The following is a 17,681-nucleotide window of genomic DNA, read 5'->3' on the forward strand; positions in this document are numbered from 1 at the left end:
AATAAATAATTTTTATATTTTAAAAAATTAAATTAAATATATAAATTTTTAAAAAGCGACAGACAACATCGATGTTGTACGATTAATACATTGTATTAACAAAATCAAAATTCCAAATTCAATTTTATTTTAACCCAATTTCTAATCTCAATTTGACTCATCTCCTCAATTTTAATCTCAGTTATTCATCATATTTGATCAACGGCCAATATTAAATCAACTTTCACTATTTTTTTCTTGAAATTTGACTGCTTCAAACTATTTTCTTGAACCACAGGTCTATTGGAAACAACCTATCTACCTTAGCACTAAGGTCTGCGTACATTATTAAATAGCATTATTAACTAACCTATCTATCGGGTTAGTTTATTTTTATATTATTATTTTTTACATTATTTAATGTTTTACATAATTTTTCTAATATTTATTAAATTATTTCCGCAATTATACATGCCCGTAATTTACAAACATTGTCTATTATTATTATTATTATTATTATTATTATTATTATTATTATTATTATTACGTCTTTCCTACATTTATTAAATAGAAGTCTATTTAATTATTAAAAATAATAATTTTATTTATTTTTAATATTAATTTTATATAGTTACTATATTTATTAGATGTCAACTTAATTAAATTTAATTTTCCTAATTTATTTAAATTCTACCCATTTTATACTAAATTTGTGTCAATTGAGTTTAATTTGGCTCAATCGAAATACCCAATATAATCTTTTTTAACCCGGTATCTAATCCCAATTTGACTCATCTCCTCAATTCTAATATCAACCGTTCATCATATTTGATTAACAGTCAATATTAAAATAATTTTCACTAATATTTTTCTTAAAATTGGACAATTTTAGACTATTTTTCTTGAATCGAGGGTCTATTGGAAACAATCTATTTACCTCGGTGGTAAGGTTTGCATACACCGTACTTTACAGAGACCCCAATTTGTGGGACTAAATCAGATTAGCTGTTATATTCATTTTCTCGAAATCTCACAGGGAAAACAATCAAAAGATGTCACCTTGATTTTTTTATTACTACTACTACTATTACTACTACTACTACTACTACTACTACTACTACTATTGTTGTTGTTGTTATTATTATTATTATTATTATTATTATTATTATTATTATTATTATTATTACTATGCTCAATTTATTTCAAATTTATTATCGGCAATTTTTATATAATATTTTTTTATGTGACATACGTAATTTATTTGTAAGAATAACAATTTTAATAATATTTTTTAATTTATTATTACTATGAATTTATTATTATATATAAATAATAGACTAATTTAATTCAATTATCTTCTCAATTTTATTTAAATACTTGTAATGCCCCACAAAATCCTTTTCTAGTCTGAGCCTTAGAACGTATTTGGTAAAGCGAAAATCTGAGTCAAAATGTTTTGAAAATATCCTCCCAAGTATGAAATACTTTGAATCATATGAGAATCTATTTGTGAATGAATTAAGATAATAGAGGTCCCCTAACCCATGGTCGAGTTGAAAGCTTTCCTATAGTTCAAGTTTTAGTGACCGTCAAAATTTGGGTCAACTTCAATCGACCATAACTCATTGTACATGGAGAACTGGGTGGCTTGCTATATATCAAATGAAATATCTTTGAATTAGATTTCCAATGATACCAATTTCGCCTAAATCCAATATCGGAGCAAAGAGTTATGCCCATTTTACTCCAGCTTGTCAAGCTGGAAAATGGTGGCGACGTTTCTGACGGGCCACCATATTTCTGATGACCTTTTTGATGATGTCGTCAGATTCTGATGACATTTCTAACGACGTCGTCAGCCCTGGGCAGAAAATCATAAAATCCACCCTTTTTGTGATAACATTTTGTGACGGCCTATTATAGGTTTGACGGCCTGTCACAAATGTCATCAGCCATTTTTTTCCAACAACTTAGAGACATTTTTGCAAGGGTATTTTGGTCATTTCCCACCCTTTTTGAGTCTCTATAAATATGGGAACCTCTTCCAAATACCTAATTTCAATATTTTTCTTTTTTAATTCTCTCAATTCTCTTGAGAAGAGAAATAACTAGGGTTTCAATCAAGAACCCTAATCTTTCAAAAATCATCTATAAATTCTTCAAGATTTCTTCAAGAATAAAGTTTCTCATAGTGTGGGCTTCAAGAATTATTTATTATAAGTGCGGATAGAATCTCAAACATTAGAGTTCATCCAATTTTAAAGGTTAAGGTATGTAGATGTTGATTCTTGGGTCCCTTTCATCCAAGAAGCTCAAGAACCCTTTTTAAAACTTAAAGATTTTTATGTTTATGAATTTTTAATAATTCGTATGAGTTGAAATTGATGTTCAATGTGTTGTTGAGTGTTGATTTATGTTTGTCTTCAAGATTTATGAGCTTTGATCCTAGTATGTGGAACTCATGTGATGTTTGTGATAGACCCTCTTAAAGTTATTTTTTTTAACATGTGATGTGTTCATGACTTTTGGGTATATAAATGATTGAATAAGTGAAGAATGTTCCCCATAGGTTTGATAAAGAGCTTAGGTGAAACATAAGAGCCATTATAATATGTTGAAGGTGAAACTCCAAATTATGAGCTAGTCCATGCATGCCTAGTGTTTGATAAAATGCTTAGTGAGTAAAAGGTGCCAATTAGCATGAAATCCCCAAATAGGTGTAAAATCGATCATGTCTAGTAGATGTTGAAAGACCCTAGTGAATAAGTCGAGATATGATGGTGGTAAGATTCCTCTATTTTGTGCTCTTTGATATATGCTAAGCTTTTAATACGTGTCAAGTGGTTAACAAGAAAATAGTGACGTGTTAATATGAAATTTTCCCTAAATCAAGTGATATCCAAATACATAACAAGACCAATATAGGTATGAAGTACTTGATGTAAGATCTCGTTGAATGGGGTATAATCTAATAGCATGTCTTCCCTAGGCTAGTATATGATGATGAACCTATGTTGATGATCCTTAAAGGTTTGGAGTAACCCTTTGGTGGTTGTGATGATGAATAGAGGTCTATGTTTCCTAAATGCTTAGTGCGAAGTCCTAAGGATCTTGAGAGGGAAAGTATGTTATGATGCCCAACTACTTGAAGTGATTCTTTAACAATTGTGATAATACATGAATGATTGTAATGATGAATGAATGCTTGTAATACATGAATGAATGCTTGTGATGATGAATGAATGGATAACCGTGATGATGCATGAATGATTTGTGATGAAGAATGATTATGTCTTACTTTTATGTTATCGAGTCCTGGGGGTATTTATACCCAAAAATAGAGCTGTTGTTTAAACCCCGTGTCAGTTTCTCGATAATTCTAATTGAGCCATGATTCTCAGAACTCAGTGAACTATAGAACTCTGTATCCTCAGACAAGTGCAAAGCTTAATAAATCTCAGTAATCTCAGTTATCTCTGTAATCTTTGTATCGCTAGTAATCTATCCTCAGACCTACAATCAACTCAGTTCTAATAGTATCCAAGTGATTCAATTCTAATATCAGAAACGATCTTGTAATCTATTCAAGCTCTATATCGTTAGTCAGATACCATGATTCGATATCTTTTCCATCAGATACGGAACCAAGTGATCTTAGCGTAACTCAGTCAAACCTTTTGAGTAATATGATCAGTGTCAGATTCAGTTCAGCCAGTGTTTAGTTGAGAATTCAGTTTTGAGTCTTCCAGTTGGGAGTAGAAACTAGCACCAAGAGAGCTCAAGGATAGAAACTCACCTACTAGTAGAGGGTGTGATTCTTAGAAGCAATCCTTGTGCTCTAGAACTACGTAGCCAGCGTAGGTTGAGACATCACACCTATTAGTTGAGGGTGATGAGAGACATCATACTTGCTAGATGAGGGTAGATAAGGTTGCTTGACCTGCTAGATAAGGGCTCCACCATTCTCGCTTGAGGACCTGCTAGATAAGGGTCACATAGAGTTGTCTTTACTAGTGGTGCGGTAATGACACCCTTCCAACTGGGGCATAGGATGGACCTCACCTGTGGTAGGTCAGGGCATGTCGGTTAAGTGACTACCACCCACAATTTTAGTTTCAGATTCAATCTCAGTTTCAGAATCAGTATTTAGAAATCAGGACTATCAGATACAGTCATTTATCATTATGAGGAACTCAGATAGTTCCATTGATTTATGGACCATCCCATCAGATAGACTTGGTCTCACATACAGTTATTTGATATCATATTTAAAGATATACCGTTAGACAGGCTTGATCACAGTATCAGATTTCTATTGAGTATTCTTGTTGTTAGATTCAGATATAATCATATTTCTTATCATTGATACAACTTCTAAAATCATCTGTTAGAAAGGTTGATCTCTAATCCTGTCAGTCGAAAGGAGTAAGTCCAAGAATTCAGTCATTGATGTAAGCACATCCAGATCCTCAGTTATCAGTATCAGATGAGTCAGTGATTCAGTATCTCAGTTTCAGTAGTGAGTTCAGTTTGTAGTAAAGTGGTATCTAAGTTTCATTTTCTAGAGCTGTGATAATTGTGTTCATGTTCTGTGCATTCATGTATGTGTTCTCATGCGATATTTTCATGATTATTCAGTTTAGATATTGCATATGCATAAACCCTTGCATTAGCCTACCCCGTCTATATACTCGGTACATTTTTGTACTGACGCATTTGTGCTATGGTGTTTTATTTGACACCATAGGTTCAAAGGCACAGGATTCAGATTATCCTCAGTAGTTCAGTCCTCGTCAGCAGCAGTAGCAGTGAGTCCTCTTCTTTCGAGGACGAATCTCAGTTTACTCTTATTGTTTTAGATTTTGTTTATTTTCAGTTGACGAAGTTAGTTGGGGACCTGTCCCATCAACTCCATAGTTCAGATAGTTTAGAGGCTTTTCAGACGGATGTATTAGTATTCAGTTTTCTGTATTATGAGTATTCATGGATGTGTTGAACCTTATGGCTAGTTTCTGCATTTATTTTAGACATTGTGCAGTGTATAGGTACAGATATCAGTAAAGGATTAGCTTGTGGTCCTTCGAGGTCATAAGCACCGTGTGACGTCTCGGGATGAGATCTTGGGGCATTATAATACCAGCCAACCTTATGTCTAATTGATGTCAATTTTAACCTATTCTTTAATTCAATTTGGTTCATTTTTAACTAATTTTTAATTTCCTTTTCAATTTTAATCACAACCATCGATCTAATGAGATTGATGGCTGAGATTAAATCTTTTTTTTCATATAAAAAAGCACCCAAATACCAAAACCCTAATCTAACTATAAAAAACTTCAGCCACATCTATTCTCTCTGGATCTCTCCGATCACCTTTATCATCATCGCTGGCAACAAGCTGTCCAAGCTATCCGCACCACCACCACATGAAATAATCACCGACAACCACCCTCATTATTGCCATCGTCGGCGACAAGCTGGCCAAGCTATCTGTGCCGCAGCTACTTGAAACAGCCGCCAACAACCATCTAACAACCATCGATGCCCTTTATCACTACCAAACAGTCGCCGACAACCACAACAGTCGACGAAATCTCCAACACTAAGTATATTTTTTTCTTTTCTCCATTTTTATAATCGTTTTGCCTTTTATTATTGTTGTGTAGTCGATTGTGACATAAATAAAATTTTGGTATTGCTTTGTCATAGTTTTTGTTCTTCTCCATGGTCTAGTGTAAGCTACAATAATCTAGATAATACCACTGAAGTTGCAGTGGAGTTATCTCATTATGGTGACAAAAATTTGTTTAGTTAAATTTTGGCAGAAAAAACTTTGAACTGAAAGAGGGACTGAAGAGGCCTTAATTAAAAGAAAGAAGAAGATAATCTTGCCATTATATGTCCATTGACCATCAATATTGAAGTTTACCCTTTGGTCTCTGTTACCATTGATGATAGGTGGTAGTTGTAGCACTATTGATACATCTGCTAATGGACGACGTAGGAGAACCCAAAAAAGATGAGGATATGCTAGACTTGTTTCCCTCTGGTATGAAACTGGTTGACGCACCTTTCTCTTTTTTGTTATTTCTCATAAGGCTATTATACTTGAGCTTGTTGATATCCACCGTGTAGCTGTAGAGGCATCGAATAATGGCTCACAAAGCATTGAATTAGTCTGTGATCTTAGCAGGAGATTAGAGTTCCTAAAAATTATATATAAGTATCATTACGCTGCTGAAGATGAGGTAAACTGGCTGTTACATTAATCTGTGTAAATGCTACTTGTTTGTATCTATGCCTTGATTGACAAACAAGATGAACTCTAGTCATTTAGATTCATAATATGCAAATAGAATTGGACTTTACTGCAAGCTAAGGTTGTTGTCTGCTGTTAATTATTGTAACAATTATAGTAATTAAGTAGTTGTTGGAATTCGTTGTCATAAGGAACTGCAAGGAAAGACGTTGACTTTAGGAAGCTAAGGGTAAATTTCAAGAAGTTTCAAACTATAAATATAAACACAGTAACTCAATGCATGGATCCATTATTTATTGATTCCTTTTCTGTTATTTCAATTACAAATTTCTATAGATTAATAGCATTTTCACATCAGGCTGTACTTTTTGTTTGTAATGATACTTGATCAAGATCTTCGTTTTCATCTTCAGTTTCACACTTTCAAGTTGTAATTACACTTGAAAATGATTAAGTGTAGTTACTTGAATTTGTAAACTTGTAACTTGAAAACGGTTAAGTGTAGTTACTTGAAATTGTGACTTGAAAATGGTTAAGTGTTGTCACATGAAATGTATACTAATAACTTGAAAATAATAAAGTATAGTTACTTGAAAATGATTAAGTATAGTGACTTAAAATGTAGATTAGTTAATTGAAAATAATTAAGTGTAGTGATTTGAAATGAGTACTAGTGACTTGAAAATGTTATAAGTGTAGTGACATGCAATGTGAATTAGTTATTTGAAAATGGTTAAGGGTTGTGACTTGAAGTGTGTAGTAGTGAACTTGAAAATGGTCGTGTAGTTACTTGAAATGTGAATTAGTTACTTGAATATGGTTACGTGTAGTTATTTGAAATTGTGAACTTGTGACTTGAAAATGACTAAGTGTAGTTACTTGAAATTTATACTTGTGACTTTACAATGGTTAAGTGTAGTGATTGAAAAGTATACTAGTGACTCTAAAATGGTTAAGTGTAGTATTTAAAATTGTGAACTTGTGACTTGAAAATGATTAAGTGCAGTTACTTGAAATGTATACTTGTGACTTTAAAATGGTTTGGTGTAGTGACTTGAAATGTGTACTTGTCACTAGAAAATGGTTAAGTGTAGCCACTTGAAATGTGAACTTACTTAAAATTATGAACTTGTGACTTGAAAATAACTTAATGTAGTCTCTTGAAATGTATACTAGTGACTTTAAAATGATTAAGTGTAGTGCCTCAAAATTTGTACTAGTGACTAGAAAATAGTTAAGCCTAGTTTCTTGAAAATGGTTAAGTAAAGTGACTTGAAATGTGTACTAGTGACTTGAAAATGGTTAAGTATAGTTACTTGAAATGTGAATTAGTTACTTGAAAGTGGTTAAGTATAGTGACTTGAAATGAATGATTAAGTGTAGAGACTTGAAATGATTAAGTATAGTTATTTGAAATTTGAAGTAGTTACTTGAAAATGGTTAAGTATAATTATTTAAAATGTGAAGTAGTTACTTTAAAATGGTTAAGTATAGTTACTTGAAATGTGAATTAATTATTAGAAAATGGTTAAGTATAGTGTAGTGATTTGAAATGTGTCCTAGTGACTTGAAAATGTTAAGTGTAGTGACTTGAAATATGAAATAGTTACTTAGAAATGATCGAGTGTAGTAACTTGAAATGTGTACTAGTGACTGTAAAATGGTTAAGTGTAGTTACTTGAAAATGGTTAAGTATAGTGACTTCAAATGTCAATTAGCTATTTGAAAATGATTTGAGTGTAGTGACTTGAAATGTGTACTAGTGACTTGAAATGTGAATAAGTTATTTAAAAAGTATTAAGTGTAGTGACTTGAAAATGATTAAGTGTCATTACTTAAAAGTGAGAACTTGTAACATGAAAATGGTTAAGTGTAGTTACTTGAAATTGTAAACTTGTTACTTGAAAATGGTTAAGTATAGTCACTTAAAATGTGTACTAATAACTTGAAAATAATAAAGTATAGTTAAAAAATAAATATGTTTGGTTATATGAAAAGATATTTTCTTTGAGAATTTCCCATTGAGTAAATCATCGTGAACCCTTCCTCTTGTTCTCTTATTCTTCTAATTTCATCCTCTGTTATCTTAATAGAATAAGTCATAACAATAGTTACAACAATCTAGAAAATCAACTTTGAGTTTATGATGCTTTATATGCTAATATATACATATTTACATTTGTTGATTGTTATGATTTTATTTGATACTATAATGTCATATAATTTATGCGAATAATGTATTTTTAGCACTTTTTATGTCTTGAATTAACATATTCTTATGCAGAATGAATTTAAAAGAAAGAAATAAGAAATTTAGCTGCTAAAAGTGCATCAATTGCGGAAGGAAGATGAGAAAGGAATTGGACTTGTTGATGAAACATGTATACAATAAATCATCTTCAAATGATGAATGCCCATCTCAAGAAGACAACAAAGCTTATGATGATAAAAATGATGATGACTTTGACGACGTGAATGAAAGTGATTCTAATCTTGATAACATAGATAAAAATGATTCTAACCCTGATGGTTGGTAGTTTTATAGAGGATTCAAGTTTGAAATATTTTATTTTGGACCATTTAAGAATCATACGTTATTAATGTGGATGATTTGAATTATGTTGTTTGTTAGCTATAATGGTTTACATTAGATTTGTATTGAACGATGTTTTTGAGAATTATTGAAGGTTTGAATAGATTTTTGATTAATTGTGAAATATTTCTAGTAATTTACGTGTGAATTATTACTTGAAAATTTTCATGGGGATGTACATGCTAAATATTCATGAAAATTTTCTTGAAATTTTTTTTCTTGCGAATTTTCTTGTGAAATAGTTTCACAAATATCCGCAAGAAATTTTCTTTTGTTAATTAGGAATTTTCACCTCTAAACTTCCTTCGGATTTACTTGAAAATCTTCGTGGGGAATAATTTGTGAATTTTTTTGTGAAAATTCACAAGTAAAATTCTTTTTTTATAAAATTTTACCAAATAATTCAAGCAAAATCTTGATAGTTAATCGCAAATAAATTTGCAAATAACGTACCTTCGAATTTATTTCCGCAGCTAAATTACCTAGGAATTTTAATCCACAGCAAAATTACTTAGGAATTTTATAAATCCATGGGTAATAATTACCTACGAAGGTATTTCCTTTAGATTCTAATTGGAAATAAAATCCGCAAGTAATCAAATTACCTGGAGATTTTATCATATTATCCCTATAAAAATTCCTAGGTACTAAGAACTTTTCTTGTAGTGTCTTCAAGATGGTTATTCTAGCTCAGTTGTACCTCCTCCTATTGAGTCGGGTTGTAGAGTTTGCTATGTGTGTGATAAGTTTGGCCATTTGGATAAGAAATATCCCTATAGTATTTTTAGACCTACTATTTTATCGATAGTGAGAGATAACCTTCAGAGAGGTAGAGGTACTACTAAAAGTGTACGTGTTAGAGGTAGTGGTGCCTGTGGGGATAGTCGTGGGTATATTCAGTTAGGTGGGAGACATGGACAGTGCTATGCTATATCCTTCAAACTAGAGGTAGAGGCTTCCATGTTGTTATTATAGGTATCGTCCCTATTTAATTCAAATATACATCTATATTATTTAATCCGGGGTCAATTTCTACTATGTGTCATATATTTTTCTTCGGGCTTTGATTCCACTAGTGAGCCTCTTGATGTGTCTATTCATGTATCTATCCTTGTAGAAGCCTCTTTAGTTGTGGATTAGGTGTACCAATCCTATGCTGTGACCTTTGGTAGGTGTGAGACTTGGGGAGATCTAATCATCCTAGATATGGTAGATTTTGACATCATCTTGGGTATTTTTTGTTTAACTCTTTATCATGATATTCTAGAATACTATGCTAAGAGTATAACTTTAGCTCCGCTGGGTGTGCCAAGGACAGGTTGGAAGGGTGCACTTCATTCGAGTCTCGAGATAGTTATATTTTTCTTTCAGGCTTATCGCTTGGTAGAGAGGGGATCTTTGTCGTATTTGGCCCATATTTGTGATACCAGTCTTTGTTCACCTTAATATTTGGATTCTTTTTGTATAGTCTGTAAGTTCATGGATGTTTTTCCAATAAATTTTCCTGGTATGCTTTCGAATTGTGATATTGACTTTGCCATTGATGTTGATCCAGGAATCGAGTCTATTTCTCCTAATAGGATGGCCCCAACAGAGTTAGAGGAATTAAATGATTAGTTGTTGTATAAGGGATTTATCCAAACTAGTGTATAACCTTGGGGTGTGCCTATCCTATTTGTCAAGAAAAAAGATGGGACTATGTGTATGTGTATTGATTATCGATAGTTGAACAAGGTGATGGTTAAGAATAAGTACCCTCTTTCTTGTATTTATGATTTATTCGATCAACTTCAGGGTGCTTTAGTGTTTTCAAAGATTGATTTGAGGTCCGAGTATAACTAGTTGAGGACTAGAACTTTGGTTATTTGAAAGATAGCTTGTCAAACTCGATACAGTCATTATGAGTTCTTAGTCATGTCCTTCGGGTTGACTAATTCCCCTATTGTGTTCATGGAGTTGATAACCCTGGTGCTTTGACTGTATCTTAACTCTTTTATCATTATATTTATGATCATATCTTAGTTACTTCAAGAGTGAGGCTAACCATAAGGAACATTTCCGAATTATGCTTCAGAGATTAAGAGAAGAGAAGTTGTATGCTAAGTTCTCCAAGTGTGAGTTTTGGTGAGAGTCTATCTCTTTCTTAGGTCATGTGGTGATAATGGATGGCATCATGGTTGATCCATCCAAGATTGCAATAGTTCGTGATTAGGCTAGGCATACTTCTCCTACTGAGATTTTGAGTTTTCTTGCTTTAGCAAGTTATTATCGATGCTTTGTTGAGGGTTTTACATTTATTGTGGCTCCTTTGACTAAGTTGACTCAGAAGAAGATTTTATTTCAGTGGTCTGATACTTGTGAGGCAAGCTTTCAAAAGCTTAAGGATTTGTTGACCTCAACTTCTATCTTGACCTTGCCCAAGAAGGGTGTGGGTTTTACTATCTGTTGTGATGATTCTCATGTTGGGTTAGGTGTTGTATTGATGCAGGAGGGTAAGGTAATTGCGTATGTTTCTCGTCAGTTGAATCCCTATGAGAAGAATTAATTTACCCAATTTGAAGTTATGTGCGGTTGAATTTGCTTTGAAATTATGGAGGTACTACTTGTATGGAGTCTGTTGGTCGATCTTCTCATATCATCATAGACTTCAGTATTTCCTTACCCAACGTGATCTTAATATGAGGTAACATCATTGGCTTGAGTTACTTAATAACTACAACCTTACTATTCTCTATCATCTAGGCAAGGCTAATACAGTTGCGGATGCCTTGAGTCGGAAGTCGACTAGTATGGGTAGCTTGCCGCATCTTTTAACCCAAGAGAGGCCTTTAGGATTAGAGGTTCAGTATTTAGCTAAATAGATGGTTAGGCTTGATATTTCAATTCCGAAGTGTGTTTTAGCATTCATGGATGCTAGAACTTCTTTGATGTAAGAAAATCAAACTCATTAGTTTGATGATGTTGGGTTGAGAGTGATTTGGAATAAGGTGTTGAGTAGTGAGGTTAAGGAATCCTCACTTGATTATGATGGTGTTTTAAAGATTGAAGGATGAGCTTGTGTTTTGAAAATGGATGATTAGTTAAGATTGATATTTGAGGAGGCTCATTGTTCTATGTACTCCATTCATTCAGGACTGACCCATATGTATCGTGATTTGAGAAAGTACTGCCAGTTGGCTGGCATGAAGAATGATGTCATAGATTTTGTTGCTTGTTTCCTATGTTGCCAATAGGTAAAGGTCGAGCATTTGAGGCCTGGTGGTTTACTTCAGTGGTTATCCATTCCCGAGTAGAAATAAGAATGGATCACTATAGACGGCGTATTTGGGTTTCCTCATACTTATTGTGGTTATGATAGTTTTGGGTCATTGTGGATTGATTGAAAAAATTTGCTCATTCCATTTTATTCAGGTTTCTTTTGGTGCAGCGAGGTTGGCCTGTAACTATATTCATGAGATAGTTTATTTTCATGGCATTCCAGTGTCTATCATTTCAGATAGATATTCAGTGTTCACATGTCACTTTTAAAGGATTTTTAGGAGAAGTTGGGTACCCGAGTTGATCTTAGCTCAACTTTTCACCCTAGAACGATGGTCAGTAGGAGCGTACTATTTAGGTTTTGGAGGATATTCTCCGCTTTTGTAGGATGGACTTTGGAGGTCAGTGGGAGAAATATCTAGCTTTGGCGGAATTTTCATATAATAATAGCTACCATTTCAATAATGAGATGGATCGCTTTGAGTCTTTGTATGGTTGGCGTTGTCATTCTCCAGTTTGTTGGTTTGAGGTTTCTGAGATTATATCTTGAGGTACGGACTTGCTTTGGGAGTCTTTGGATAGAGTTTGGATCATTCAGGATGAACTTCGAGCGGCTTAGAGTAAGCAGAAGTGCTATATGGATTGTAGACTTCGTGCCTTGAAATTTGGTGTTGGTGATCAAGTCTTTCTTTATGTTTCACCCATGAAGAGTGTGATGAGGTTTGGGAAGGGTGGCAAGCTTAGCCCTAGGTATATTGGCCCATTTGAGATTCTTCGGACTATTGGGGATGTATATTATGAGTTAGCATTTCCTCCAAATTTATTATTTATTCATCCATATTTTTATGTATCCATGCTACAGTGGTATATTCTTGATGATTCTCATGTTACACGTTGGTATTCAGTGCAATTAGATGAGAGGTTGTCCTTTGCTGAGGAGCCCGACTCTATTCTAGCCAGGGATGTTGCAGTTGCGCTATGGAGATATTCCATTAGTTAAGGTCCAGTGAACACATCGACCTGTAGATGAACGATTGGGATGTTGAGTCTGATATGCGGGTAGTTATCCCCACTTTTTCACTGATTTAGTTAATTCTCGTACCTATAGTTAAAAGGAGAACTAGATTTTTAGTGGTGGAAGATGTAATGACTCGATTTTTGTGAATTATTCATCTTATTTGATTTGGCCATTTTACCCCTCCCTATTTTTGCTTTGTGGTGTTTCTAGGTGTGGAATTGATTAGCATGATTCCCAATGCATTACAGTGCAATTTGTACAAGTTTGTGTTTTTTGGAGGTTAAAAAGACTTTATAGTTAACTTCGGTAAACATTTATTTAATCTGTGCCTTAGATAGGAAAAAAAACTACGCCAGCAGATCCAGAACGTCGATTTTGGGTTGGTAACATGGTTGTGTAATTTTATGACTTTGATATCTCATTTTGACCCTCAATTCCGAAATTTGTGAAATTGGGTCTTGGGGGTAAATTTTCTAAAAAAAACACTTTTCGAAAATCTAATATCGTTGTTGACTCCGAAGCACCGAATTTGTTAGGTAGCATAGTTCGTTTGTAATCTGGGATTTTGGATGAATCCCGAGGGATTGGCAAAAACTTGAAAAAGTTTCCAAGTTCACATGGTGCAACTGCTAAACCACCATTTTGGTTGCTTTAACAGTGGGCGCTAAATCCCCACTTTGGCTGCTTTAGCGACCCAGTCCTAGTTAGGAAGGGGCACTTTAGTGGGCCTTGTCCGAAGAATCTGAAATGAGCCAATATACCTTGGGCTAATCTTGAACCTTTTCCCATACCTCATCATGCTCTTCATGGGCGAATCACGAAAGAAGACTCATTACTAACATCAAATCTAAAGGCACAACTTCTAGGATCCGCATATCACTTACCTACTTTAAGACCCTCGAAGTCTATCTTGAATGACCCAAACTCTATCCAAAGATTAACGAAGAAAGTCCGTACCTTAAGATCTAATCTCAGAGACCTCAAACCAACCAACTAGAGAGAGACAACGCCTACCATTCAAGGCCTTGAAAGGAGCCATATCAATACTAGAATGGTAGCTATTATTATACAAAAAATTCACCAAAACTAGATATTGCTCGGACTGACCTCTAAAGTTCATAACACATGCACAGAGCATATCCTCCAAAACCTGAATAGTTTGCTCCGACTGACCACCGGTCTGTGGGTGAAAGGTTATTCTAAGATCAACTCGGGTACCTAATACCTTCTGAAAAGTCTTCCAAAAGTGAGATGTAACATTGAACCTCTATCTGAGATGATAGACACTGATACACCATGAAGACGACCTATCTCATAAATATATAGATACGGGTCAACTCTCAACACTGAAAGAATTTCAAACAAGAATGAATAAGAAGATTTTGGCAATCGATCCACGATGACCCAAACACTATAAAAACCATAAGAAGTATGATACAACCCAGTCACGAAGTCCCTAATGATCGGTTCCCACATCCATTCAGAATGGGTAACCTCTGAAGTAAACCACCAGGCCTCAAATGCTTGCCTTCACTTACTAGAAACATAGGCAACGAGTTATAAATTCTGTAGTATCCTTCATTATACCACCTCACTAGTAGTGTTGTCTCAAATCATGACACATCTTAGTCACTCCTATATTAATGGAATACCTGGAATAATGGGCCTCCTCCAAAACCAATCTCACCTAATCACCCACTCTTAAAACACAAACTCAACCTCCAATCCTCAAACACCATGTGATTTAAGAAAGGCTTCCTTACCTCACCACTCAACACCTTATCTTGAATCACTCATTACCCAACATCATTAAACTGATGAGCCAAAACTGCTCCATCAGGAATCCTAGCCTCCACATATTACAAGACTCATCCAGGTGTTAAAATATCAAGCCAAACTTGCTTGGATGATATAGAATGGTAAGGTCATAATCCTAAAGAAACTTAATCCAACAAAACTGCCTCATGTTAAGATCTTACTGGGTGAAGAAATACTGAAGGCTACTATGATCTGAGAAGATATCACAATGGACTTCATAGATGTAGTGCCCCCATAAACTCATAGAAAAAATTATTTCCCACAACTCCAAATCATGGGAAAGGGTAATTCTTCTCATGGGGCTTCAACTATCAAGAAGCATACAAAATCACCTTATCCCACTGCATCAACACAACACCTAACCTAATGATAAGTTGTTAATCATGTTAGCACCTTTTAACCTTAAATTATCATACTTTTCCATTGATTTGGTGTTAATCTCATGTATAATGCTCATTTGTATGGGTAAAGGTTGAAAAAGAAGATGAGCAAACCAATCAAGTCAATGAAAGGTCCAATATGAAAGAAAAAAAGCCCTAAAGATCACATGACGTGTCAGTAAAAATGGCAAAAACAACACCTTCTGCGCGCAATATGCTCTAGATTACTCAAGCAGATTAAGAATGCAGTGGCATTTTTGTAAATTTTGGCAAACGGGAATTTGGTGCTAAATTGGGGTTTTTTCAACTCATTTCCACCAGTATTGAGATTATTGTAATAATTTTAAGCTGAGAACACATTAGAGTAACTCTCAACTGAAGAAGTAGTAATTTCTATTAAATATTTATTAATATTAATGCTTGAATTTTGCATTCTCTTTATTTTCTATGGATCAATTTGATGGAAAATTTGGTACATCTCTACTTTCTCTCTACGAGTAGCTAATTCTTCTTCATTGAGTTATGCTTGATAGGTTGTGATTATTACATGGGTTTTGTTTATTTGTCTTCCTAATTAGCTATTTGATATGGGTATTGCATTCATTCCATATTTTAACTAAGAACTAGAAGTTACAAACCCCAATTATGTTAGAACCCATATCATTTTTTACAGAGGGGATATGGTTGAGGAATAAGTGTGAACAATAACTCTAATTAGTTCACTTAATAGCATCTCTTATCCATAAGGATGTTAATCGAGTCCATAATTGGTAAAATTGTTACATTTATGAGGTGTTCGAAAGAACCCGTTTGTAATATTTGGTGTTTTATTGACAAATTGACACTAACACATCTAGATCTCGCCTACCCATGGGTTATAGATAAATTTGGAAAAATACTCAAATACCCATGCATGAACCCACACCTAGGAAGGCATAACCCCAAGTTCCATCAACACTTGAGTAATCTCTAATTGTTCATAGATTCAAAATAGTAGTCTTAAAACAACAAATTTTTAAATTCGAAATCATTCAAACAAACCCCCATTTTTACTTCCACGTTTGCTTACCATACATTACGGATCAACTCCTAGTTAAATTTTAACACTCTCGAGTATTGAAATCCTTATCTTCACTACATATGAATTTGACCCCAACAGAAGTTGGGTTACTATACTAATGATGATCGCTTACACCTCAAAGGTGTAGTTTGAGCATCATCACCCAACACCTGAAACATCACAAAAGACGATAAAGCCTACGCCCTTCTTAGGCAAACTCAAGAGAGGAGTCGATGTCAACAAATCCCTGATATTTTGAAAGCTCGCCTAATAAACATTGGACCACTAAAAGTAAATCTTATTCTTAGTCAACTTAGTTAATAGATCCATAATAGATGAAAAACCCTTAATAAAATGCCAACAGTAACCAATAAAACTCAAAATCTAGGTAGGAGAAGTAGGCCTATCCCGATAATAAACCACTGCAATCTTGGACGGATCGACCATAATACCATCCTTGGTCACCACATGACCAAAGAAAGAAACAAACTCAACCAAAACTTATACTTGGAGGACATAGCATACAACTTCTCTACCCACAATATCCAGAGTACAATTCGCAAATGCTCCTCATGATTGACCTCACTCTTGGAATAAACCAAGATATCATATTTAAATACAATAACAAAGGAGTAGAGATACAGTCGAAATACCAAGTTTATCAATTTTATGAACGTGGCTACGACATTGGTAAACCTGAAGGACAAGACCAAGAACTCATCATGATCATACCGAGTCCAAAAAGTTATCTTTGAAATATTATAAGCTCTAATTTTTCAACTGGTGGTACCAGACCTCAAAGCAATCTTCTAAAACATTGAAGCACCCTGAAGCGGATCGAACAAATCATCAATATGAGAAAGAGGATAATTATTAGTAACGTGCACCTTATACAACTATGGATAATCAATACATATACTCATTGATCCATCATTTTTCTTCACAAGATAAGCGCACTTCAAGGTGATACACTAGGTCGGATAAATCCCTTAGCCAACAACTCTTGCAACTGATCCTTCAATTCTTTCAACTATGTTGGGGCTATCCTATAAAGAGGAATAGAGAAGGTCTTGGTTCACGAATCAACATCAATGGCGAAGACAATATCATAATACAGAGGCATACCAGGTGAGTCTGTAGGGAAACATCCATAAACTCAAGGACAATACAAACAAAATCCAAAAGAGGTGGGGAATCAACACTAGAATAATATGGTCACCGTCAAATATACTACCCAACAAAGGTAGGGGCCGAACAGTAACAATAGCAACAAATCTTGATTACTTTGGTTTGAAATCAATATAATATGAATACTA

General features: G+C 34.2%; 1 pseudogene; it reads left to right on the plus strand.

Annotated features, from left to right (window-relative positions):
- The first annotated feature begins 8,586 nt into the window (after window positions 1-8,586).
- Window positions 8,587-17,681, plus strand: part of LOC107846494 — a 64,597-nt pseudogene continuing 55,502 nt past the window's right edge.

Source organism: Capsicum annuum, chromosome 11, assembly GCF_002878395.1.
Source record: "Capsicum annuum cultivar UCD-10X-F1 chromosome 11, UCD10Xv1.1, whole genome shotgun sequence".
Taxonomy (NCBI): Eukaryota; Viridiplantae; Streptophyta; class Magnoliopsida; order Solanales; family Solanaceae; genus Capsicum; species Capsicum annuum.